We start from the raw sequence: 25,518 nt of genomic DNA, 5'->3' as shown, positions 1-25,518 counted from the left end.
TTATTTCTGTGCAGCCCTCCGAGTCCATGTAAGGCAGTGAGTTCTGAATCCAGGAGTCAATACTGGGAATGGCATTGGCATGCTGACCAGTGTATATAGATCCTGCAAGTGGGGAGCTGTAACATTGAAAGGAATCTGGAACTCACTGTTCACCAGTCACTGAAAGCAATATTGCAGTGGGATTTGAGTACAGGAGTAAGAGTATCTTACTGCAGCTGTACAGGGCCTTGGTAAGACACCATCTCGAACGTTCTGCAGCATTGTGTGCAGTTTTGATCTCTGTTTCTAATAGAGGGCAAACCTGACATTGAGAGAGAGCAGTAAAGGATGACCAGACTGATCTCTGAGGTAACAGACTTGTTGTGGGAGCAGAGTTCGTGGGGACTGGACTTGTGTTCCATTAGGTTTAGGAAAATGAGTGGAGATCTCAGTGAAGTATATAACACTCTGATTGGGCGAGACAGATTGGAAGCAGGGATGGTAATTCCCCAGGCTTGGATGTCTAAATCAAGTGGCCACAGTATCAGGTACAGACAGGCCACTTTGCATTGAGGTGAGAATAAATGTCTGCACTCTGAGACTGGCGAACCAGGGGCACTCTCTCCCAGATTAGGCTGTGGAAGGCATGGCGCTGAATATAAATAAGGATTTCTGGAAACTAAAGGGATAGGGACAGAGCAGGAGTACGTTGTGAAGGTAGAAGATCTGCTATCACTCCAGGTTGTTCTCCAATAACGCGGTACCTGTGTTTCTGTGCAACACCATGTTGTCAAAAATCGTGCAACATTAAAAATAGGTCTATGGTAAAAAGAGGGTCAGGGGCGAACCCCCAAAACTTTAAGTAAAAACCAAAAATTAAATTTGGTCTAACACGCATTAGGACAGTCTAAATAAATCTTTAAATCACATGCTGTAATGGAACAGTGCTGTAAATGTAACACTTTCACACTACAGTCACTCACTGAGCACTGTACCTTTCACCAGAAAGCACGTGGGGTTTGACTGACCACGTGATGCCGATGGGGAATTCCAGGTCTCCTCAAGATTCTCTCCACAGTTTGGAATAAAGTTCTTTCTAAATGTAGTCTACAATTTGCAGTTTCAGGCTCAGTTTCAAGCCTTCGTGAGCACATTGCATTCCTGTTTTAGCTGAACACATTGTTTGTACATTTTGCAGAGAGAGGATCCTGAGGCAGGGTTTTGTTGTTCAGCTGGTTCCCGGCAAGGAATCGCGTCACAGTGAATGCGAATTCACTTTAGAGAAAAAGATACAGGAATCACATTGCAGCCAAACTGTATTTAATGAACACGCGGTATCGGAGAACTGCCTGTATATTGAATGGAGGAGCAAAACTGATGGGCTGAAGACACTGCAGAAGTTCTCTTTTTGTATTTCACAATGTTTAAACATATTAAGGGATATGAATATTTTATGGGGAAAACTGCGCTGAGGAGATGTTCGGCCATTAACGAGCACAGGGAAAGCTCAATGTGTTGCATGACCTACTCCTGTCACAATGTTTCTGTGCAGTCTGTGGGAAAGCTCTGCAAATATTGTCACAAGCTCTCAGCTGTTAGGAAGGAGATCTCTGCAGGGTCGACAGGATTGTGTTTCCCATTTCCTTTTCTAATAACGAGGCTGGGCCTGGTGTTCGCTACGGGTTCATCCTTTAAGACCTTAGTGCAGTTTGATATAATTAAGTGTCTTGCTTGGCCGATTGAGAGACCATTGAAGAGTGTATCACACGTCTGTGTGTCTGGAGTCACTTTTAGGCCAGACCAGGAAAGCATGGGAGATTCACTTCCTGAAAGTTCATTGGGGAAGGAGATCGATGGTTACAATTGATATTGCATACAAGATCACTATTACTGACACCAGAGTTTAGATCTTGATATTTTATTATTTTTTTTCATTTGCACAAGCTGTCAGAGCATTAGTCTGGTCTGAATTAGTAATCCAGTGACATTTCCACAACAGCACCATCTCCACATACTGAGGAGATTATTTCCGTGCTGATTGACAGCTCTGTCAAAAAGAACTCCCACCCATTTAACTGTCGTGATGGGACTGAAGGACGAGTAAATAGTCAGATTGCAGTAATCCTCCTCTTAGCGGATTGGACATAGTTGAATAATTTTCCACATTGCCAGGGAGATGTCAGAGTTGGAGCTGGAATGAAACAGCTTCCCCAGAGACACGGCTTTTTGTGCAGCCCAAGTCTTCAGTCCTATTGTAGGAATAGGGTCAGGGACCATTGCCTTTGTCATATCTACTGTGCCCAGCTGTTTTTTTTTCATGTCACGTGCAGTGAATTGAATTGGTTGAAGACTGTCATCTGTGATTCTGTGGGCATCATGACGAGGGTGAGGTGGATAATCGACTCAACACTTCTGGCTAAGGACGGTGCAGATACTGCATCGTTTACACTGACGTACAGGGCTGTTCCATTATTTAGGGTGCGGATATTTGTGGAGTCCTCTCTTCCAGTAAGTTACTTAATGGTCCATCGACTTTCATGTATGGTTTTGACAGGCCGACAGATTTGATAATTAGATTAGATTAGATTAGATTACTTACAGTGTGGAAACAGGCCCTTCGGCCCAACAAGTCCACACCGACCCGCTGAAGCGCAACCCACCCATACCCCTACATATACCCCTTACCTAACACTACGGGCAATTTAGCATAGCCAATTCACCTGACCCGCACATCTTTGGACTGTGGAAGGAAACCGGAGCACCCGGAGGAAACCCACGCAGACACGGGGAGAACGTGCAAACTCCACACAGTCAGTCGCCTGAGGCGGGAATTGAACCCAGGTCCCTGGCGCTGTGAGGCAGCAATGCTAACCACTGTGCCATCATTTCTCCCTCTGTATCAGATGTTAGTCCTGCTGTTCGTAGTGTAACCAGTCAAGTCTCTTCGCATTAATGTGATGTCATCAGATTTAGGTGCACGTGATCCGACCCTGGCATGTTTACCCACACTCGTCACTGAACCATGGATCGGCTTGATGGTAATGGTGGACGGATGGATTATCCTGAGGGAAAAGTGACAGATTGTCATTGAAAACAATTCTGCTTCTTCTGCTGCTGTGATCTACATCATCAGATGATAACCCAGTTTAAGCCTCAATATTTACAATTCAATTCCACTGACTGTGCCCCATTTCACACCGAAACCCATTCACCCATCAGCCCTGTACTCAGTGACCTACTCTGGTTTCTAATGTGGAAATACTTCCATTTTCATATTCTCATTCTGCTGGAAGTCTTTCCTTGGTGCCACGCTTCCAAATTGTTGCATAAACTCAATCCATTTAAGGTACTAATTTGAATCTTCTCCTTTCCGTAATGCCATCTTCTGTGTTCGAAGTGAACGTGTTTCCCTCTGCTTTTCTCTCTGACCATGATGCAGAGCTCTGTAGTGTCAGTGATGCCAACCTTATGCAATTTCAGAGTCAACAAACTTCTGCACCATGCGTTATTGTTCAGTTCCCAGTGTACAGCGCTCCATATTGGACAAGATGTTTGGGCATCTTTGACATATGTCATTGGGAAATTGTTCAAAAACAGAAATTGCACAGTAACAGATGTTGTACCATTTTCTGGAGTGACTGCAGAGTTAAAGTTTCAAGTCCAGTGAAAGCTCCCAATATTTGCAGCATTTTTTAGAATCTTATTTCCAGTATCCATAGTTATTTGGTTAGGTTACCTACGGTGTGGAAACAGGCCCTTCGGCCAAACAAGTCCACACTGACCCATCGAAGCGCAACCCACCCATACCCCTACACTTACCCCTTCACCCAGCAGTACAGGCAATTTAACATGGCCAATTCACCTAACCTGCACATCATTGGACTGTGGGAGGAAACCGGAACACCCGGAGGAAACCCACGCAGACACGGGGAGAATGTGCAAATTCCACAATCAGTCGGCATGGGCGGGAATTGAACCCGGGTCTCTCGCGCTGTGAGGCAGCAGTGCTAACCACTGTGCCACTGTGCCACCGTGCCGCCCACTAAATTGTTTAATTGAAAATTTGTTCCGTGCCTATTCATTTCTGGAGAAACTCAGAAGGTCTGTCAGCATCTGCAGAGACAGAGAAACAGAGTTAGCGTTTCCAGTCCAGTGTGACACTTCTTCAGAACTGAATACAATTGAAAAATGGTATTTTAACTCTTTGCCAGAAGTGGGGGATGGGTGGCAGGGAAAAGAGGGTGTGGCAAAAGATAAACGGGCTTTTAGCAGTGGTGAATGAGAAGATTCTGTAAAACGGGTTTAAATTAAAGTGTGAATGGGGGAAAGGGGTTCTCTCTATTGAATACCAGAAAAAGAAAACACACGGTCATAGGGAGGCCAGGAGGGAGAATGTTGACCATGTGGTATTATATAGATCTGGCCACGGATACGTTTTCACCGTGGTGATTATCACACCCTTTGGACAAAGGAATTCAGATGTTCAACTTCTTATTGGCACTAGTAAGCGTTTCATGCCGCCTTAGGATTGTAACATGGAGAAAAACAAATAACAGTATGTAGTTTTGCCTGAGTATTAGTTATCTGTCATGTTGAAGATAGTTTCAAATTTGAAGTTAGTATCAGACGGAGCATAGAAGGTTGCGGGCTGACATTGTAGAAGCTTATAAAATCATGAGAGGAATGGATAGGGTGTATAGCCAAGATCTTTTCCACGGGCTGGGGCAGTTCAAGCATAGAGGGAATGGGTTTAAGGTGTAAGAGGGAAGATTTAAAAGGGACGAAGGGACAACGTTTCTACACAGAGTGTGGTGTGGGTATGGAATGGGCTGCCATGGGAAGAGTGGGAGGTGCAAGTATAACTGCAACATTTAAAACTCATTTGGGCAAACATATGACTGGGAAAAACTTAGAGGCATATGGGCCAAATGAAATCAGATGGGACTAGTATAGTTTGGAAAACTTGCCGAGCGTGGACATTTAGAAAAGCTTCACGTAGAGTCAGTGTGGGTTTGTGAAAGGGAAATTATATTTTACCCCGTAAAATCATGCACAGTGTTTCTGGAGATGCCTGAGAATGTAACAAGTGGGTTTGATAAAGGGGATCTGGTCAACACAGAACTTTCCAGAGATTTTTCACAAGGCATTACAAAATAAAAGTTCTTACAGGAAACAGAAGCTCTAGGACATCGGATTCTGTATTAATATGGGATGATGACTGTTTAACACATAAATCGGAGAGTCAGGATTAATGGATCGTTGTGATAAAGATGTATCTGCTGAAGTACCACAAACATCAGTCTGATGGCATCAGTTATTTACAATCTATGCTGATAGCCTGAAGGAGGGAGCTGAGTGCAACATACATCCGAGTTTGAGGATGACTCTGAGAATCAAAAGGCAGGCTGTTATTTAATGGAGAGGACTTCCAGAAAAGGAGCAGTACAAAGGGATTGGAGTCTTCCTGTGTATGAAACATAACGTCAGCATGCTGATGCAGCAAGTAACTAGGTTGGTACATTTGGCAGCTTCCTGGGATGAAAGGGTTTAGTTATTGAGAATTTCTAAAATGGTGAGGTGATCATCCATTGGGGTTTAAATGAATGAGAAGTGACACTGCTGAAACATACAAGACACAGCAGGGGCTTGGGAAGGTAGATATTGAGAAGTTGTTTCCATTCTTGGCCAAAGTGAGGAACTCGAGGATATAGATACCGAATCAGGAACATCGATTTCAATCTGAGATGTAAACCGATGTCTTCTCTCAGAAGGTAGTGAATGTCTGGAATTTCCTGACCCAGAGAGGTGTGGAGGGATACAAGGAGTCTGCAAGAAAGTGGAGCTGAGCTCTGGAGTAGATCAGCCATGTCCTTATTAAATTACAGGGCTAGCTTGAGAGGCCAATTGACCTACTTGTTCCTATTTATTAATTTAACACGCTCTGCTTTTGGAAAGTAATGAGTTATTTTCCTGGAAATCATGTTGTAAAATGTTGCATTCAGGGAGAGCAGAGGATTTGTTGTTTTAACCCTGGGTGGGGGACGGGTCTGTATTCCCAGCATATCTGGGGCTGCAATATGTTGCACAACTGGAGCAGACGTTAGAGAGGGGAAGCCTGGAAACAGTGATGGGGGGGTGGGGGTGGGGGCACTTTCTGGCCAAGCCTGCATTTTACAAGCACATTTCCACAAATGCACCTAACCATGGGAGTGGCCTCGATCTGTCCCTGTGTAACAGTTTGGAAGGGCTGAATGGAACATCAGAACACAGGGCTGAGGGATACTAGGGGGGCATTCGGCCAGTAAATTAGGTCGTGGCACATCTCATTGTGGTCCCAGTTGCACTTTGCTCTCCATGCACCATTATCCCTGATTCACCTGCCAGCCTCAGTATAATATAAATATCTGGCCATCGCAAACTTTTGGGAAAGAGAATTCCCACTGGAATGAAATACCACTTTGTGAATTTCTCCTAATTCCTGCTCTGACAGAGGTTGGAGGGTGTCACTGTTCCCTTTTCCATTCCCACTCCTCCATGGCTCACAACAAATTGTAAATGTAACCAGATTGGTGATAGGTCTGATGATAAAGTTCTCAGACTGGGTGAGGTTCAGTGACAGGAACAAGTCAGGGAGATTTCTTTAGTCAGTCACACGTAACTAATAGAACTAACAGATGCACCACATGGTGGATCTGTGGTTAGCACTGTTACCTCTCATCGCTATGGAGCTGCGTTCAATTCCAACCTCGGGCAACCCTCTATGTGGATTTTGAATATTCTCCCATTGTCTGTGTGGGTTTCCTCCCAGAGTTCCAGTTTCCTCCCACAGTCCAAAGATACGCAGCTTAGAGCGGATTGGCCAAGCTAAATTACCCAAAGTGCCCAGGGGTGTGTAGGTTAGATAGGTTAGTGATGGGAAATGCAGCGTTACATGGATAGAGTATGGGGGCAGGTCCGGGGGATCCACACTCCTCTAGACTTTGTATGTTTCAATAACATCACCTCTCATTCCAAGAGTAACCTGTTAAAGCCTTCATAATATAAGACCCTCTTCCCTGGAATACATGAAGTGAAGCATCTCCGAACTGCTTCCAAATTAATTATATCCTTTCTCAGGTAAGGAGACAAAAATAATCTCACACTCACTTGAGGTTAATTTTTGTTTTCTCTGTGGTGAGAGTATTTGGAACTCTCTTCCCAGCAGAGCATTGGAGGCAGAGATATTGAATATTTTTGAGGCACAGACAGAAGATTCATAAGTAACAACAGAGTCAAGGATTATCGAGGAATGGGCAGCAATTTGCAGTGTAGGGGAAAATGTAGACAGTGGTGCAAAATTACACTGCGTCAGAACATCCAGAAAAATAGTTCTGTATTTTAACTGAACATGATGACGACTTTGAGAACAGGAGCAGGATGAAGAATATTCACATTGTCGGTCTGCTGGCCCAGACAGTAGGTGGTCAGCCAGTGAGTATTTTTTGAGAACTGGCTGCAGTGATTCCTTCACTTCGAAACTGAAGAGGGACGGATGAAGACTGAGACAGTTCATCGGGTTACTGTGCACTGGTCAGGGTGAGACCAGCGCTCTCACCCTGTCCTCGTGTGGTTATATAGGTATGGGGATAAACAAAGACTAATGGAAGCTTCCAGAACCCAGGGCAAAGATCCAATGGCTTTAATTCATGGGCTCCAGGATTATGTACTTTCGGGATTTTTCAGCGGCGGTGATTCAGAAAAAAAAATCATTTGATGATATAAAACATAGAACATTACAGCACAGTACAGGCTCTTCGGCCCTCGATGTTGCGCCGACCTGTCTTACCAATCTGAAGCCCATCTAACCTACACCATTCCATGTACGTCCATATGCTTGTCCAATGTACTTAAGGTTGGCGAACTGTTGCAGGCAAAGCATTCCATAATCTTATTACTCTCTGAATAAACGAATTACCTCTGATATCTGTCCTATATCTATCACCCCTCAATTTAAAGCTATGCACCCTCATCCTCGCCGTCACCATTCTTGGACAACGGCTCACCCTATCTAACCCTCTGCTTATCTTATATGTCTTTATTAAGTCACCTCTCAACCTTCTGCTCTCTAACGAAAACAGCCTCAACTCCCTCAGCCTTTCCTCGTAAGACCTTCCTTCCACAGGGCAACATCAGAGTAAATCTCCTCTGCACCCTTTCCAATGCTTCCACATCCTTCTTGTAGTGTGGTGACCAGAACTGTACACAATACTCCAAGTGCGGCCGCACTAGAGTTTGTACAGCTGTAGCATAACTTCATGGTTCCTGAACTTGATCCCTCTATTAATAAAAGCTAAAACACTGTATGCCTTCTTAACAATCCTGTCAACCTGTGTGGCAACTTTCAGTGATCTGTGTACCTGGACCCCGAGATCTCTCTGCTCATCTACACTACCAAGAATCTTACCATTAGCCCAGTACTTTGCATTCCGGTTACTCTGACCAAAGTGAATCACCTCACACTTGTCCGCATTAAACTCCATTTGCCACCTCTCAGCCCAGCTCTGCAGCTTATCTATGTCTGTCTGTAACCTATCACATCCTTCGTCACTATCCACAACTCCACCGACCTTAGTGTCGTCTGGAAATTTGCTAACCCACCCTTGTACACCTCATCCAGGTCGTTTATGAAAATGATGAACAGCACAGGACCCAACACCGACCCACTACTAACTGGACTCCAGGATGAACATTTCCCATCAACCTGTCGTCTTTCAGCAAGCTGATTACTGATCAGAACTGCTATATCTCCCACAGTACCATTACTCTGCATTTTGCAAAATAGCCGACTGTGGTGAACCTTATCGAACGCGTTGCTGAAATCCATATACACCACATCAACCGGTTTACTCTCATTTACCTGTTTGGTCACCTTCTCAAAGAACTCAATAATGTTTGTGAGGCACGACCTACCCTTCACAAAACCATGCTGACTATCCTTAATCAATTTATTATTTTCTAGATGATTATAACTCCTATCTCTTATAACCTTTCCCAACACTTTACCAACAACTGAAGTAAGGCTCACTGGTCTATAATTATCAGGATTGTCTGTACTGACCTTCTTGAACAGGGGAACCACATTTCCCATCCTGCAGTCTTCTGGCACTATTCCTGTAGACAATGACGATTTAAGGATCAATGCCAAAGGCTCGGCAATCTCCTCCCTGGCTTTCCAGAGGATCCTAGGCTCGATCCCATCCGGCCCAGGAGACTTACCTACTTTCACACTCTGCAGGATTTGTCATACCTCCTCCTTGTGAACCTCAATCCCAACTACTCTAGGTACCCTGTGTCTCAGTAATCTCCTCGACAACATTGTCATTTTCTAGAGTGAATATTGTTGAAAAATATTCACTTAGTGCTTCCCCTATCTCCTTTGACTCCACACGCAACTTCCCAATATTATGCTTGATTGACCCTAATCTTACTTTTGTCATTCTTTTATTCCTTAAATTACTATAGAAAGCCGTAGGGTTTACCCTGATTCTATCCAGCAACAACTTTGCATGTCTTCTCCTGGCCCTTCTGAGCTCTCCCTTTAGGTCTTTCCTGGCTACCTTGTAAACCTCAAGCGTCCAAACTGAGCCTTCACATCTCATCCTAACGTAAGCCTTCTTCTTCCTCTTGATCAGAGATTCCATTTCCTTCGTAAACTACGGCTCACGCACCTTACAGCTTCCTCCCTGCCTGATAGGTACATACTTACCTAGGACACATGGTAGTTTTTCCTTGAATAAGCTCCTCAGTTGTAATGTGCCTATATCCATCCTATGCTTCCTAAATCATGCCTAATCGCATCGTAATTGCTTTTCCCCCAGCTGTAACTCTTGCCCAGTGGTATACACCTATCCCTTGCTATCACTAAAGTAAACATAACAGAACTTTAATCGCTATCACCAAAGTGCTCACCTGCTCCCAAGCCTAACACCTTTCAAGAGAAGAGTAAGGGAACTCGCGGATCAATATTCCCTCTGGTACCCAACGATTCTCCGTATTGCATTTAATGGATCCATGAACTCATCTGACTCTGCAGAGAAAACGAAAACTTTATGGACATGTTAAATTCCCCTATAGATTTTGTTTAGTTTTTTTGTTCTTTTTATGTTTAGTTTTGGAAAGTTTTGAGAGCTTGTCAGTTGTAGTAGTTTTAGATTGTGTAGATTTTAAGCTCTATGAGACTTTGTTTGTTAATGATCAGTAATTCTAGTTCTTCCTCTCTCGAGTTCAAATGTTGCTACAGTGTGTTCTGGATAATGATGTGCTTAAATGGTGTGCCTGGAACATTAAGGGGAGCCACTGACCAGTCAAAAGAAAAAAATATTTTCTGGTCTTAAAACAGAGGGGGTGGATGTTGTCCTATTGCAGGAGATGCACCTTGATGCCAGGAACAATTGACGTTATAGCAGGACGCGTTTGAACGGGCTTTGTTCGTCTTTTAATACTAGGAGTAGGGGGGAAGCCATACTGGATAAGAAGAATCTTCCATTTAAATTGTTAGATTGTATTTGACACTCACGAGAGGATCATAATTCCCATGCCTTGAACTATGGTAAATATCCAGTATTTTGAATAGTAATTGCGACACCCCAGACCCACCGACCCCCCCCCCCCCCTCCACCCCCACTCCCGGCGCACTCTCTTAATATCCCGGTAGATGCGTTTTCCAAAGTCAGTTATCTTGCATCATGGCACATTATCGTAGGAGATTTCAACTGCCTATGGAGCCCACGGTGGACAGAATGTCCAAAGGTCCCTCAATACCCTCGTTATAATGTAACCAATTGGTGGATTTGTATGCAGAACTAGAGCTGGTAGATGTCTGGAGGCACATTTACCTCACAAGTAGGGCTTTTATTATCTTCTTTAACACACTGAACTGCCACACGAGGGATGATGTCTTCCCCATCCCTGCAACAGTCTTAGATTAAGTGGCATCCTGCACAGTTGGGAATATTACCATTTCTGACCATACTTATTGATTAAGATCAAGAGAAATATAACAGATTCGAGACACTGGCGAATGTATCCCTTTATTCTGAAGGCTAGTTAGTTCATTGAGTATTTCTGTAATGAATTCAGATCTTTCTTAGTCATTAATTCAGATTCAACCAGTAACCCATCCATTCTATGGGAAATTGTTAAGGCTTATGCTAAGGGAATAATTATTCCTTAGGATGCAGCAGAATGGGGAGCAGGAACGCTGGCTTGACGCACAGCTGAGGGCAGCCGAGAGGACATACTGTGATAGACCCTCAGTGGCTAAGCTGCAGAGGATCACAACGCTTCGGTCTACAGTGAATTCCACGCTCACACAGACAGCCAAGCAGGAACTTACTTTTGCAAATCAAAGGCTGTTTACACAAGGTGATAAGCCAGGCAAGTATTTAGCCAGGAAAACGACCGCCCCTCTCAAGCCATTAGGGAAGTTACTGGGATCCTTACCTTCAATTCCAAAAAGATTAATGCAGCCTGTCCGAGATTGTTCTTCAAATTATTTCAGACTGAACATTATGAGGATAGATGGATTAAGATGGAGTCATTTTTCATGAACCTGGGTCTTCCAGGAGTAAGCCCTGAATTAGTGTTGTGCCTTAATGCACCATTGTCAGCGCAGGAGGGTGTGAATCAGCTTCAGAATGTAAAGGCGCACCTTCCTGACGGATTTCTGAGTGAATTTTATAAATGATTTATAAACCTATTGTCAGGGCTGATTTTTAACATGTTCCATCACTCATACAGTCACGAACCCCTCCCTCCATCCTTAAGAGAGGCTCATATCTCTCTGATGCTGAAGAGAGGAAGACCCTGGAGGATTGTGCTTCTTACACGCCAATCTCACTTTTAAATGTTGGTTTCAAAATCCTGTCTGCGACCCGTGCATTAAGGCGAGAAACTTTGCTGCCTTCCATTGCCAAAGAGGACCAAATAGACTTTATAAAGGGCCGCAGATCTTCCTATAACGTTAAGATGTTACTCAATATGTCAACAACAATCTGTCCAGGGGCTATTGATCCCTTTAGATGAGAGAAGGCATTTGATTGGGTTGAGTGGCTGGCTCTCTTCTGTACATTAGAACGGTTTGGTCTAGGCAAAGTTTTTATCAAGTTTGTGAGGGTCCTTTACCGTGATCCTCTGGCTGCGGTTCTCACTAATGGTGTGCCAAACAGTAATATTAATATTTCTCAAGGCAGCCGACAAGATTGACACATTTCGCCATTGTTGTTTACGTTGGTGATTGAGCCACTGGTGGAGGCTATCCATAGGGATGCCGACATATCTGCCCCAGAAATGGGATAGAAGTCACGTAAGATTACATTGTATGCAGACGAGGGTCTTTTTTTTTCTCAAATCCCGCAATTTCGGTAGTTCATGTGATGCAATGCAATAATTCACTTGTTGCCTTTCGGGCGATAAGATTAATTTTACAAAGTTGGAGGCCATGTCTATGGGAGGTCTTACGGAAATCCCTGATACTGAGGGCAAATGCTAGTTTCCTTTTAAATGGTCACGGGGGTGGTTTCCCTATTTCAGTATATTCATTACATCTGTCTTTGATCAGTTATTTAACGTGAACTATGTCCATTTGTTTAACAAAATTAAACAAGAGCTTCAAAGATGGGAGGCATTTCCAATATCCAGGCTAGGTCGGATAGCTGTTATTAAAATGAATGTCCTTCCTCATTTCTGATACCCCGTGAATGCTTTATTTTATATTTCCCAGATAGATGAGGCATGTGGGCAGCATGGTGGCACAGTGGTTAGCACTGCTGCCTCACAGCACCAGTGAGCCGGCGCCACTTCCCGCTCAGGCGACTGACTGTGTGGAGTTTGCACATTCTGCCCGTGTCTGCGTGGGTTTCCTCCGGGTGCTCCGATTTCCTCTCACAGTCCAAAGATGTGCAGCTTAGGTGAATTGGACATGCTAAATTGCCGGCAGTGTTAGGTGAAGGGTAAATGTAAGGGAATGGGTCTGGGTGGGTTGTGCTTCGGCAGGTTGGTGTGGACTCGTTGGGCTGAAGGTCCTGTTTCCACATTGTAAGTAATCTAAGATTTTTTTTAGAAAAAAATGGCTGGTTTCTCTCTCTTATTTGGCACTATAAGTGATTCTTTGTCAAGCTAACAAAATTGCAACTGCCCCACAGATTGTGGGGAGTTGATCTCCCAGATTGAAAGCAATCAATTAAGTTTTTTTTCATCGTATTTGAGTGCCTGGGCCGCTGAGACATCGGCATCAATGTGGCTAGACATTGAGCCCTCTCAGGCAAAGTCAACCCTTATTAGTCTGTTGTTCTTCGATAAATTGACATCGTTTATGGAATATTGTCATAAACTAATGATGATCAATGCTGTTAAAACATGAATGACAATGCATCAGATCGATAGCAATACAGCCAAAACCATGTTTCTTACCCTATAATTGGTACATCGGGTTGTCAACCGGGGATAATGGATTCCAGGTGTAAACTGTGGGCAGGCAGGGGGGTACATTGCTTGGATTATTTAGAATTAGTAGAATCCCTACAGAGTGGATACAGGTCCTTGGGCCTCACATGTCCACTTCGACCCTCTGAAAAATAACCCCCCCAGACCCATTCCCCTACCATCCTATGTTTACCCTGTTTAATGCCCCAACTAACAGATCCTGGAACACTATGAGCGATTTAACAATGGCCAATTCATCTAACCTGCACATCTTCGTAACTGTGGGAGGAAACCTACGCGGACACAGTTGAGAATATACTAACTCCACACAGTCAGTCACCCAAGGCTGGAACCAAACCTGTGAACCTGGTACAGTGAGTCAGCAGTGCAAACCACTGAGCCACCACGTATTACTTGAGGGAGAAACAATGATATCATTTGATCAATTAACTCCGTATGTATGGAGTACCTAGTAGAGACTTCTTCTGTTTTATCCAGATTAAAAATTTGATTAAAAATTTACTTTTAACAGACACTTATAGATCTCAGACAAGACTGTGCAGCTTCGTGACGTCTGTGCGAGAGAGTTGGGGGTTTAGATCTTTTCGGAGACATAGGAGGATATTTGTGAAAATGCTCGAAGGATTTTAATCTATAATAGGACACATTGCATGCTTTTGAAAATTCTTCATAGGGTCTATCTGACAACAGATTTTCTCTCAATATTCAAAGTGGGATTATCTTCAGCATGTCCTAAATGCAGAATGACTACAGGCACTCTTACTTATTGCATGTGGTCCTGCTGCAGGCTTCGTATATATTGGAGCACTGTGTCAGGTGTGGTAGAGTGGGTCTTGGGGACCGAATTGGAGATGGACCCAGTTTCTCTATTCCTGGGGCTGCCCAGAGTATTTTACGCAGATGCAAATGGGAAAAAAATTTCCATACTTTCAGGGCTAGAAAAAATATTCTGTTGTGTTGGATGTCTGAAAACTCCTCGGGTCTGTTGGGTCTTTTTAAGCTCATCATGCAGAATATCCCTTTGGACTTTCTCACCAGAATGGTGCACCAAAAAACAAAGATTATTAAAAGTCATAGAGTCATAGAGGCATCCAACCCATCCATGCCGATCACATGTCCCAAACCAATCTAGTCCCACCTGCCAGCGCCCGGCCCAAATCCGTCCAAATCCTTCCTATTCATTTACCCATCCAAATTCCTCTTAAATGTAGCACTTGCATCAGCCTCCCCCACTACACCTGGCAGCTCATTTCATACATGCACCACCCTCTGTGTGAAAAAGTTGCCCCGTAGGTCTCTTTTATATCTTTCTCTTCTCACCCTAAAACTATGCCCTCTAGTTCTGGACTCCCCGACCCCAGGGAAAAGACTATTTACCCTATCCATGCCCCTCATAATTTTGCAAACCGCTATAATGTCACCACTCAGCCTTCGATGCTCCAGGGAAAACAGTTCCAGCCTGTTCAGCCTCTCCTTATATCTCAAATCCTCCAACCCTGGCAACATCTTTGTAAATCTTTCCTGAACCCTTTCAAGTTTCACAACATCTATCCGATAGGAAGGAGATGAGAATTGCACGCAATATTCCAACAGTGGCCTAACAAATGTCCTGTACAGCCACAACATGATCTTCCAACTCCTGTACTCTATACTCTGACCAATAAAGGAAAGCATACCAAACGCCTTCTTCACTATCCTATCTACCTGCGACTCCACTTTCAAGGAGCTATGAACCTACACTCCAAAGTCTCTTTGTTCAGCAACACTCCCTGCGAACTTACCATTAAGTGTATAAGTCCTGCTAAGATTTGCATTCCAAAAGTGCAGCACGTCACATTTACCGGAATTAAACTCCATCTGCCACTTCTCAGTCCATTTGGCCGTTTGTGTTCGAGATCCCGTTGTGATCTGAGGTGACCATCTTCGCTGCCCACTACACCTCCAATTTTGGTGTCATCTCCAAATTTACTAACTGTACCTCTTATGCTCGCATCTAAATCATTCATGTCAATGACAAAAAGTAGTGAATCCAGCACCAATCCTTGTGGCACTCCATTGGTCACAGGCCTCAGTCTGAAAAACACCCCTCCACCACCACCCTCTGTCTTCTACCTTTGAACCAATTCTGTATCCAAATGACTAGTTCTCCCTGTACTCCATGAGATCTAACCTTGCTAATTAGTCTCCCATGGGGAATATTATCAAAACCCTTACTGAAGTCCAAATAGATCACATCTACCCCTCTGCCCTTATCAGTCCTCTTTGTTACTTCCTCAAAAAACGCAATCAAGTTTGGGAGACATGATTTCCCATGCACAAAGCCATGTTGATTATCCCTATTCAATCCTTGCCTTTCCAAATGCATGTACATCCTGTCCCCCAGGATTCCCTCGAACAACTTGCAAACTGCCGAGGTCAGGCTCACTGCTCGATAGTTCCCTGGCTTGTCCTAACCGCCCTTCTTAAACAGTGGCGCCACGTTAGCCAACCTCCAGTCTTCCAGCACCTCACCTGTGACTATCTGTGTTACAAATATCTCAGCAAGAGGCCCATCAATCACTTCTCTAGCTTTCCACAGAGTTCTAGGGTACACCTATCAGGTCCTGGGTACCCGTTCCAAGACATCCAACACTTTCTCCTCTGTAATATGGACAATTTGCAAGGTGTCACCATCTATTTCCCTACATTTTACGTCTTCCATATCCTTTTCAACAGTAAATACTGATGCAAAATACTCGTATAGTATCTCCCCCATACTTCCTGTGCGAGGAAAAATATTCTGTTGTGTTGGATGTCTGAAAAGCCCCCGGGTCTGTTTGGTCGTTGTAAGCTTGTCATGGGAAATATCTCTTTGGACTTTCTCACCAGTATGGTGCACTGAAAAGCAGAGATTTATATAAGATATGGCAACCCTTTTTGGATTACCGCGATATAGGCTTATCTACCACTGTAATAAGGGCATTTATATAGCCATGATGATATTGTCTAATGAAACAAATATGAAGAATTATGAACATATGAATGCATAACGCTCTCGAAGAACGAGAACTATTGTTTGTTATGCTGAGCCATATTATTTATTTATTATTTATTGTTTATTTTTGTTTTTCTTCTGTCCATTCAGAGACTTTAAGTTGTTTTGTATATTCATGCACATGGGTGTAATTTTGTTCAGTTATTTGAGTTGTTTTGTTATTGGTTTATTATAATAATAAAAATCTCTTCTTCAATAAAATGTTTGTTAAAAAAAATTAAAGTGCTAACATTGATAGAATAGAGTCCCAAAGAACTCTGATTAGAGAGACCACTCATGATGGTTTACGCTGAAGATCACCACATGGGTGATGGGGTGAGATTGAGAGAGCATCCCCTTCATGGTAATCTGTGTCAATGTGGGGAATTGAACCTGCGCTGGTGTCCTCCCTCTGCATCATAAACCAACCATCCAGCCAACCGAGTGGGAGACTGTGTAACTGTTACACGCAGAATCAGTCACACACAAAGGGCAAGAGAAATATTCATGACAAGGTAAAAGGTATATTTGAGATAACGATCATGATAACGGCGAGGATAAAAACGTTCTCTGCTAGAAATTGTATTTTATAACGAGACAAGTGTTTAGAAGCTGTCTTTGGCTGAATACAATAAGGTGAGAAAAGTGAAATAACCAGAATGACTATTTGTGATTGGATATCGATAACCATAAAATAAGTGCATGTTTTTGAATGGTCTGTGGAAAGCATTATGACTGCTGCATGAATTTAAAAAGCAGATGAAATATTTTGTTCAGAGATTCCGTCCCCATGTGAAATGCCTTCTGAACGTATGCTGAAAGAAACCAGGGGGAAAAATGTCTGAGAATCGTCTGCTCGGTAACTGGAAGCTGATGGTTGAATGAGTGAAAGCTCCTGTGACATGGAGCTGAGAAAACCATCAGATCACCATCGACCGTAATGAATGTTGGAGCATATTTGAAGCAATGAATGGCCTCATCATGGATTTTAATTGTGTGTGATTTGAAAAACGTACGTCTCTATTCCATCCTCTTACGTGCTACACGCTGGGGCACAGCCGTTTTCCTGAAATTGGGAATAAGTTGGAACATTATCTGGAACATTCCATAATTGGCTTTCTCCAGAATATTCTATGACAGTGTGGGGGGCACTAGAAATGCAAGAGAGAAAGAGAGGGAAGATGATGCATGCAGTAGTGAGAGTGGTGGAGCATGAGCCTTGTTCGATGGTCGGTGCTTTAACAGATATACAGTGAGTGTGAGGGAGCAGAGAGAATATGGTGACCCTTTTCCTGACAAAGGGGGCAAGGTTATTGATGCTTGTCCTGTATTGCTGGGCATTTCTTCAGACCGAAGATACTGCACTGAGCTGGGTGGGGAGCTCAGGCCAGGCTCAGTGGGACTGGTGGTGTGATCCCTCTGAGAAGAGAATGGTCCCCCTCTGTACTAGCCCATCCACCAGGACCTCCGTGCTGCTGTTGTCAAACCGTGATGTAATTTCCCCTTAGCTGTCATGCTCTGGTAAACTGTGCAGGGCAGATCCAAACTGAGAAAGTTCAACCGTGTGACAATTGGCCTTTTGGAGATGACATCATTGCCAGGAATCACAGAATATCCAGGGGCATCCAGGCGACTGTGAGTACCTCCAGTCATGATGGGTGGGAGAATCGGGCTGGCATTGAATGAGAGGGACACGATGGAATGGGCTGGGTAGTTAATGAGATGAGTTTGGTCAGATAGCACCAGGAAACTAGCTAGCATCGTGGAGACAACCCCTCTGTCACACTCAATGAAATTGTCACTGAGACAGTTCTTTGTTAGATTCAGCCCAGTGAGGCGAAGACTCTACTGTCCTCACTCCCAGCTACAAAGCTGCAGAACAAATGCTCATCCAAAACTCTCCATCGCCTGAACTCACACCAATATCCCCTTCACTCATAATTCATCATAATACTGACCCGTGTTGCATGATACTAGCGAAATATCTTCATTTCAGCATTCTGAACCCTGTGAACATATCCTTCCATGAAATATTTTCTCAGTCTCCCCCATTCTGTCTCTCTCCAAAGCACACTCATTTACAGTTATACTGCACTAGACTGCCAGTGTGACTGACCATTTGTCCCAGCTGGTCCATGCCAACCATAGTGTCCATCCCCACTCACCCCATTTCCCTGCCATTGCTCTGTATTCTTCTAATCCTTTCCTATCTGTGTATTTGTCCAAATGCCTTTTCAATGTTGTTATTGTACCCACTTGCACTGGCAGCTCAGTCCATACACATACCACACTCTGTGTAAACAAGTTTCCCCTCAGGTTCCTTTTTATATATTTTTTTCCTTTCCAAGCATTCATGGGTGTTCTCCACTCCTCGATTCCCCAACCTTGGGAAAAATTTTGAAGTATTCACCCCATGCACGCCGCTCATGATTTTATAAGAATTACACTTCTATAAGAACCCCCTCAGTTCCCTACGCTGTAAGGAAATAAGTTCTAACCTGTCCAACCTCTGCCTATAACTTAGAGCCTTTAGCCCAGGAAACATCTTTGCAAATTTCCTCTACAGTCTTTCTCGTTCAATAATATCCTTTCTAGAGCAAGGTGAACAAAACTGAACACCATACTCCAACTGCAGCCTTACCAACATCATGTACAACTGCAACATAACGTCCCAACCTCAATACTGAATGTGCTGATGTAGGCCAGTGTGCCAACAGCCTTCTTCACTGTCCTGTGCATCTGGGACTCAAATTTCAGACAACCGTGCACCTGATCTCCAAACTCATTTTGTTACACTACACGCCTTAAGACCCTCTCATTCATCATTAAACTCCAACCTGGATTTGACTTTCCATAATGCAAGACGTCACATTTATCTATATTAAACGCCATTTGCTATTTCTCAGCCCACTTCCTCAGCTGACCAAGGTACTGCTGCAATTTCTGATAATGTTCCTCACTGTAAATGATGCCTCCTAATTTAGAGTCATCTGCAAACTTACTAACCTTACGCTGTGCACTCTGGTCCAAACCATTGATATAGATATCAAACAGCAATGGGCCCATGACCGACCACTGAGGCACTCCACTAGTCACAGGCCTCCAGTCTGACAAGCATACCTCCACCATAGCCATTTGCTTCATAACGTCAAACTAATTGTGTCGCCAATTTGTAAGTTTACATTAGAGTCCATGCGATCTAACCTTCCAGAGTGGCCTACCATGTGGAACCTTATCAAAGGCATTACTGAAATCCACATAGTCGATATCCACCACCCTACCCTCGTCAACCTTTCTGGTCACTTCCTCTATATCTCTAACAAAATGTGTAAGGCATGCTCTGTCACGCACAAAGCTATGCTGACTGCTCCAAGTCAAACTCTGTCTTTCCAAATGCATGCATATCTTATATCTCAGAACCTTCTTAAGCGGTTTTCCAAAACCAGATGTTAAGCTTATTGGTCTATATTTCCCAGAATTTTATTTGGAGCACTTCTTGAATAAGGGCACATTTGTTACCGCCCAGCCTTTCGGGTCCTTGGTCCCTGAAGTGTCTTCTCTCGCTTCTTGCATATGTCTGGTCAGGACCAAGAGATTTATCTGACTTTAAGCATTCTAATATGTCCATTAGTACCATTAGTGATATCGACTGTACCAATATATGTCATTTAACGTCCCAAAGGTCACAGGTCTTCATGTCTTTCTTCACGATAAACACAAAGGAGGAATTGAGGAACTCAACCATCTCTTGAGGTTTTACACATGTATGACCATTTTGGATTGTAGGACGTCCTACTCTCTCTCTGATTGTTCTTTTTCTTTCCTATACTGAATTTGGATTCACACCAATCTGCTCAGCCAAGGCTATCTCATACCCCCTTTTCACCTTGCTGATTTCCTTCTTCAGTAAACTCCTGTATCCCCTGTGTACCTCCAGAGATTCCCTTGGTCCCAGCTGCCTGTACCTGAGCCACGCCTTCTTTTTTTGCTGGTCAGAGCCTCAATATCGCTTGTCACCCAGGGTTCTCTCTTCCAGCCTCCCTTTCCCTTCACCCTCACAGGAACATGTAGACCTTGAACTCGAACTATCTCACTTTTGAAGCCCTCCCACTTGCCCGGTATCCTACTCCAATCATCCCCAGCAATCCCCTGTCTTATTCCAACAACATAGGCCTTGCCCAATTTAGAACTTGAATCCGTGGACTAATTTTGTCCCAACCATAACTATTTTAAAATTAATACAGCTCTAGTCACTTTCCCAAATTCTCCCCCACTTTACCTCCATCACCTATCCTACCCCTATTTCCCAAAAGTAGGTCGAGTTTGTCCCTTCCCCAGTAGGACCCTCTATATATTGCTTGTGGAAACTTTCCTGAACACACTTAACAAATTACGTTTTATCTAAGTTCTTAAACCTCTGGAAGTCCCAGTCTATGTTAGAAAATTTAAAATCAACTATTATGACAACCCTATTGCTCCGGAAAATCCAGCCAGTCTCCCTGCATATTTGTTCCTCTAATTCCCATTGATTATATAGAGGCTTATAGTAGAGCCACTATAACATCACCATCCCCCTCTTGCTTCTTTGCACCATATACAAAACCTCATTGGATATTATCTCAGTTATGTCATCATTAAATACTAGAGTGATATGCGCCTTTATCAGAATTATTGGTATTTAAATTGTTTCCATTTACATCTCTTCCTCGCAGTGATTTTCACAGTCGCAGCACCACTTGTCAAGGTACAGTCGAGATATGGAGCTGTAAATTGATGGGAACTGCACATCTTGTCACTTCCAGCATTGGTTACATTTTTCACCACACTGGGCAGTGATCTAATACAGTGTTACTGAACAATGCAAGAGTCTGAGTTTATATATGAATGAACCAGTGCAGACTGCACAGCTCCCCACACTGAACATTTAGCCCATGATTATAGATCAAGCATTGGTGTGGACTGCACAGAGTTTCAGTCTGGACATTGCTGGGTTGCATACAGCTTAACACTAGCCGGATCTACACAGTGCTCCATCCTGAATATGTAATGGATGGGCTGGTTATGTGAGTTGGATTGCGAATGTGCGAGTACTAAACATTTGACAATACCTTTATTTTGTGTTTTAATTCTTGTGATTGGAGCCTTCAAATCCTGACTCATCCTGTTAGACCCATCCCTCTGGATGAGTGATGGCGAGTGTTGTTGCAGCATCTGGGTGTGCAACATGACCAACAATAGGAGCAGAGGCTGCAGAGAGGGGAGTATCTGTAAAATGGAATGAGGAAATCACAATCAGATCAGCCGTGGTCTTAGTGAATGGTGGGGCAGGAATGAATGGACCACCAATGCAACTTATTCATATATTTCTGTTTGTTCTAAGCAAACTCCCCTTCTCTCCCAGTGTACCATACCGGTGGGGATTGAATCACCTCCTGCATAACAGTATGCTGGGGCCTCACTAACCTCCAGATTTCCTGTGCCCCAGTTTCGAGCTCTGAGTGACTCCCTCCTTTCCCTGTGCCCCAGTCTCAAGCAGTTGAATGACTGTGTCCTGTTCCTGTGTCCCAATCTTGGGCAGCTGAGTGACTGCCTCCTGATCCAAGGTTTGCGATAGTAGATATCCCCCTCCTGCTACTGAGTGACAGGCTCCAATATCTCTGTGCTCACCTGCTGCTCCTGTGGAATGGAGTTGAGGGACTGAATGGCCTCTTCATATTCCTTGCAGCTTCTCCTGACTAAAAGCCTTTCTCGTGTTTCTGTAAAACACCATCAAAATTTTAATGATGTATTTTTGTATTTTACTCTCAGCAATTGAGCAAACAAGCTGACTGACAGAATTCAGAAGCTGAATTGCCTCCTCCTGTCCCTATGTCATACACTCAAGAGGCAATAGAGTCTCAGAGATTCACAGCACGGAAAAATACCTTTCCGTCTGATCGTCCATACCGACAAAACATCTTAAATAAATCTTGCCCTCCTTGCCAGTACTTGGCCGATCTCCCTCTAAACACTTCCCATGCATGTATGCATCCAAATGCCTTTGAAATGGTGTAAATATAACACCCTCCATCACCTCTTTTGGCTGCTCGATCCATACACACATCAGTCTCTGTGTGAAAATGTTGTCCCTTTTCTCCCTTTTTACATCTTTCCCCTCTCACCTGTACCTTTGTCTTCATATTTTGGACTCGTCTATCCTGGGTAAAAGACGTTGACTGTTTACCTTATCTATGCCCCTCATGATTTTATAAACCTCTTCAACGTCACCCCTCAGCCTCAACACTTGAAAATAGTCCAAGCCTATTCAAACTCTCCCTGTAACTCTAACCCTCCAATGCCTGCAACATTCTTTTAAATCTCTTCTGTACCCTTTCCAGTTTGACAACACCTTTCCGACAGCAGGCTGACGAGAATTTAAGGCAGTATTACAAAAATGGCCAAACCCATGTCTGTACAGATGTAACATGTCGTGAAAATGCTTAGACTCAAAGCACGCACCAGCAAAGGAAAGATCACGAAGTGCCTTCTTCACTACACTATCTACCTGTGACGGCACTTTCAAGGAACGGAGAACCTGCACCACAAGGTGACACAGTAGCTCAGTGGCAAGCATTGCTGCTTAAGAGCGCAGCGATATGGGTTTAATTCCATCCTTGAATGACTGCCTGTTTGGAGTTTGCACATTCTCCCCGTGTCTGCATGAGTTTCCTCCAGATGTTATGTTTTCCTCCGACAGTATAAAGATATACAGATAATGGTAGATTGGCCATGCTAAATTGCGTAAAGTACCCAGGAATGTGTAGGCGAGGAGGATTAGCCATGGGAAATGCAGGCTCAGAGGGATAGGGTAGGGGTTTGTCCAGTGGGATACTGTTCAGAGGTTCGGTGTGGCCTCGATGGGCCGAATAGGCTGCTTCCTCACTGTAGGGATTCGATAATCTCTATGGAGTTCTCCTTGATCGGCAGTTTTCTACAGGACCCTACCTACAAGTCTTGCCTTGATTTGTCTTGCCAAAATGCAACATCTTACATTTATCTAACATAAACTCCATCTGCCACTCCTCGGTTCACCACAGCAAAGTCCCATTATAGTCTGGGATATCATTCTGTCGACTATACCAAAAAATTTGGTATTATCTACAAACTTACTGACCATACTTCATATATTCAAATGCAAGTGATTTGTACAAGTAACAAAAGACAGTGGATCCCCTATTGATCTTTGCGGCACACCACTGGTCACAGGTCTCCATGTTTAATGAACAAATGTCCACTGTCACGCCCTGTCTCCGATATTCAAGAAAATGTTGGATCTAAATGGTGAGCTCTCCCTGGATCCCAGGCAGTCTGACCTTGCTAACCAGTCTACCATGTAGAACATTTTGGTCATCTTACTGAATTCCATAAAGACAACATCCACTGTCCTGCCTTCATCAATCATCTTCATCACTTCCTCAAAAAATTCCACCCAGTCAGTGAGACGTGATCTACAATGTACAAAGCTCTCTTCAGTCCTTGTCCTTCTAAATGCATATCGATCCTTTTCCTCGAAATCCCATCCAACAATTTAGACACCATTAACGTCAGGCTCATCGATCTATAGTTACCTGTTTTTTTCCTTACTTTCTGAAATAATGACACTATGTTAGCAGCCCTCCAGTCTTTTGACACCTCAACCTGTAGAAATCAATGTCACAAATATGTCATCAAAATGCTGAGCAATCGATGTCCTAGCTTCCCACGAATATCTGGGATACAATTGTTCAGGTCCCAGGGATGTGTTCACCTTTATGTGTTTTAAAATGTCCAACACCTCCTTGTAATATAGACACTTTTCAAGTTATCATTATATATTTCTTCATTCTCTCGCTCTTGTAACCTCCTTCACATTAAACTCTGAGGAGAAATACTTATTTAGTATCCCTACAACCTATGTATACGTGGTTCCATATATAGGTAGCCTTACTGAACTTTAAGGGGCCTTATTCTCTCCCGAGTTAATCTTTTGCCATAAAAAGATTTCTAGAATTTCTTCAATGCCTCATTAACCCTATTTCTAAAGCCATCGCTTGTCCACATTTTTTTCTGGCCCAATTTCCCCATTGAATATACACTTGCTGCCCTTATACACCTCTCAGGATTCACTTGATCTCAGCTCTGTTTACCTGACATATGCCTCCTTCCTTACCTTGACCAGAGCATCAATATATCTAGCCATCCAGCACTCCCTGCACCTACCAGCTTTGCCCCTCTCACTAATCGGAACACATCGGCTCTGAATTCTCTGAAACCAAGTTTTGATGGCCTTGCATTTTCCAACCATCCCTTTACCTGTGAATGGGATATTCCAATCAGCCTTTCACAGGCCTCGCCTAACACTTTCAAGATTGGTCTTGTTAAAAGTTAGAACTTTAATGTTTACATCAGGTCTTTCCTCTTCCAAAATTAATTTAAAACTATTATTTATGCGTAACAGACTTGAAAGTTAAAAAAACACGTCCAGTCCCTCTGGAACAGGCTCGAGAGGCTGAATGGGCTCCTCGTGGCCCTGTGTAATAAACGGGAAAGGCTGAATGGCCTCCTCCTGTCCCTGTGTAACAGACCCGAGACATTAAATGACACAGCAACCCATGGATTACGAGCAGCTGGTAAACTGTATTTAATGGAGGCCCATTCCCTCTCAGTTACAGAAACACAAACGACACAATGTACTCCAGGTGCCCTCTCAATAACACTTCCTACAGCTGCAGCGACACATCTCTTTGTTTTGAATGGTTCTGTTAGCGAAATGTGCCAATATTCTAGATTTTCACCTTTTCAAGTAACAACAGGCTAATATGTGTTGAATGGCCTTCTCTCATCCCTCTGTAAGAGGCCCATAGGGACAGAATTGCTTCGGCCTGTCACTGAGCAGCAGTCTCAATGCTCTGTCTCAAGGTTATGAAAGGACTTGATAACAGACATTAAAGCCAGGAGTAGCTTCACACTGGTCAATAAGTACCGTACTTTGTGTTGAGGTATCGAGAAACTTACCCACCCGAGTT

The sequence above is a fragment of the Hemiscyllium ocellatum genome, unplaced genomic scaffold, assembly GCF_020745735.1.
Source record: "Hemiscyllium ocellatum isolate sHemOce1 unplaced genomic scaffold, sHemOce1.pat.X.cur. scaffold_115_pat_ctg1, whole genome shotgun sequence".
In the NCBI taxonomy this organism is placed as follows: domain Eukaryota; kingdom Metazoa; phylum Chordata; class Chondrichthyes; order Orectolobiformes; family Hemiscylliidae; genus Hemiscyllium; species Hemiscyllium ocellatum.
Note: the sequence above shows the minus strand (reverse complement) of the source record.